Genomic DNA, 3,023 nt, shown 5'->3' on the forward strand with positions numbered 1-3,023 from the left:
TCACCATAGCCCTCTATGGGCTCCCACATATCACTTTGCCAATTCCACAAGAACTGTTTTAGCGAAAGCCTTCTTGAGGGGAAAGCAGTAACTCTGTTAGATGATTTCACAGAACACAAAAAGGTTTCACAGAAAGCTTCTTTCTCTTTGTTTTCGGTGGATATTTATTTTGGCCCTATAGTCTTCAAAGGGATGCGAAATGTCTGTTCTCTGATTCCACAGAAATAAGGCTAGAAAAGAGATCCACGAAATACAGATGTAATTCCATGAGATGATTTAATAGAACACTAAGCAGTTTCTCAGAAAGCTTCTTTCCAGATTTCATCTGAGGATATTTCCTTTTTCACCATAGCTCTCTCTGTGCTTCCAAATATCACTTTGCAAATTACACAAGAGCTGTCTTAGCGAAAGGCTTCTTGAAGGAAAAGCTGTAACTCTGTGACATGTTTTCACAGAACACAAAGAAGTTTCTCAGAAAGCTTCTTTCTCTTTGTTATCAGAGGATATTTCCTTTGGCCCTGTAGTCTTCAAATGGATGCGAAATATCTGTTCTCAGATTCCACAGAAATAAGGCTACCAAAGAGATCCATGAAATCCAGACGTAATTCTGTGAGATGAATTAATAGAACACTAAGCAGTTTCTCAGAAAGCTTCTTTCCAGATTTCATCTGAGGATATTTCCTTTTTCACAACAGCCCTCTATGTGCTTCTTAATACCACTTTGCCAACTCCACAAGAACTGTCTTAGCGAAAGGATTCTTGAGGAGAAAGCTGTAACTCTGTGAAATTATTTCATAGTACACAAAGCAATTTCTAAGAAAGCTTCTTTCTCTTTGTTATCGGAGGATATTTCCTTTGGCCCTGTAATCTCCAAAGGGATCCAAAATATCTGTTCTTAGATTCCACAGAAATAAGGCTCGCAAAGAGATCCACGAAATACAGATGTAACTCTGTGAGATGAATTAACAGAACACCAAGCAGTTTCTCAGAAATCTTCTTTCCAGATTTCTTCTGAAGATATTTCCTCTTTCACCATAGCCCTCTATGGGCTTCCAAATATCACTTTCCTGTCTCTTATACACATCTAGATGTGTATAAGAGACAGAAATCACTTTGCCAATTCCACAAGAACTGTCTTAGCGAAAGGCTTCTTGAGGGGAAACCTGTAACTCTGTGAGATCATTTCAAAGAAGGCAAAGAAGTTTCTCAGAAAGCTTCTTTCTCTTTGTTATCGGAGGATATTTCCTTTGGCACCATAGTCTTCAAAGGGATTCGAAATATCTGTTCTCAGATTCCACAGATATAAGGCTAGCATAGAAATAAACGAAATACGGATGTAACTCTGTGAGATGATTTAATAGAACACTAAGCAGTTTCTCAGAAAGCTTCTTTCCAGATTTCATCTAAGGATATTTCCTTTTTCACCATAGCTCTCTCTGGGCTTCCAAATATCAATGTGCCAATTCCACAAGAACTGTCTTAACGAAAGGCTTCTTGAGGGGAAAGCTGTAACTCTGTGGGATGATTTCACAGAACACAAAGAAGTTTCTCAAAAAGCTTCTTTCTCTTTGTTACCGGTAGATATTTCCTTTGGCCCTATAGTCTTCAAAGGGATGCGAAATATCTGTTCTCAGATTCCACAGAAATCAGGCGGGTAAGGAGATCCATGAAATACAGATGTAACTCTGTGAGATGATTTAATAGAACACTAAGCAGTTTCTCAGAAAGCTTCCTTCCAGATTTCATCTGAGGATATTTCCTTTTTCACCATAGACCTCTCTGGGCTTCCAAATATCACTTTTCCAATTCCACAAGAACTGTCTTCGCGAGAGGCTTCTTGAGGGGAAAGCTGTAACTCTGTGAGATGATTTCAGAGAACTCATAGAAGTTTCTCAGAAAGCTTCTTTCTCTTTGTTATCGGAGGATATTTCCTTTGGCCCTATGTCTCTTATACACATCTAGATGTGTATAAGAGACAGGCTGTAACTCTGTGAGATGATTTCACAGAACACAAAGAAGTTTCTCAGAAAGCTTCTTTCTCTTTGTTATCGGAGCATATTTCCTTTGGCCCTATAGTCTTCAAAGGGTTCCGAAATATCTGTTCTCAGATTCCACAGCAAAAAGGCTAGCAAAGAGATCCATGAAATACAGATGTAACTCTGTGAGTGGTAGTCACATATCACAGAGCAGTTTCTCAGAGGGCTTCTTTCCACATTTCATCGGAGGATATTTCCTTTTTCACCATAGCCCTCTTCGGGCTTCCAAATATCACTTTGCAAATTACACAAGAACTGTCTTAGCGAAAGGCTTCTTGAGGGTAAAGCTGTAACTCTGTGAGATGATTTCACAGAACACAAAGAAGTTTCTCAGAGAGCTTCTTTCTCTTTGTTATGGGAGGATATTTCCTTTGGCCCTGTAGTCTTCAAAGGGATGCGAAATATCTGTTCTCAGATTCCACAAAAATAAGGCTAACAAAGAGATCCACGAAATGCAGATGTAACTCTCTGAGATGAATTAACAGAACACTAAGCAGTTTCTCAGAAAGCTTCTTTCCAGGTTTCATCTGAGGATATTTTCTTTTTGGCCACAGCCCTCTATGGGCTTCCAAATATCACTTTGCCAATTCCACAAGAACTGTCTTAGTGAAATGCTTCTTGAGGGGAAAGCTGTAACTCTGTGAGATGATTTCACAGAACACAAAGAAGTTTCTCAGAAAGCTTCTTTCTCTTTGTTAGAGATCCACGAAATACAGATGTATCTCTGTGAGATGAATTAACACAACACTAAGCAGTTTCTCAGTAAGCTTCTTTCCAGATTTCATCTGAGGATATTTTGTTTATCACCATAGCCCTCTATGGGCTTCCAAATATCACTTTTCCAGTTCCACAAGAACTGTCTTAGCGAAAGGTCTCTTGAGGCGAAAGGTGAAACTCTGTGAGATGATTTCACAGAACACAAAGAAGTTTCTCAGAATGCTTCTTTCTCTTTGTTATCGGAGGATATTTCCTTTTCCCTATAGTCTT

The 3,023-nt window shown here is 39.0% G+C and overlaps 1 pseudogene; it reads right to left on the minus strand.

Annotated features, from left to right (window-relative positions):
* Nucleotides 1–1,411: 1,411 nt before the first annotated feature.
* Nucleotides 1,412–3,023, minus strand: part of LOC105554150 — a 158,309-nt pseudogene continuing 156,697 nt past the window's right edge.

The sequence above is a fragment of the Mandrillus leucophaeus genome, unplaced genomic scaffold, assembly GCF_000951045.1.
Source record: "Mandrillus leucophaeus isolate KB7577 unplaced genomic scaffold, Mleu.le_1.0 Scaffold63, whole genome shotgun sequence".
Classification (NCBI taxonomy): domain Eukaryota; kingdom Metazoa; phylum Chordata; class Mammalia; order Primates; family Cercopithecidae; genus Mandrillus; species Mandrillus leucophaeus.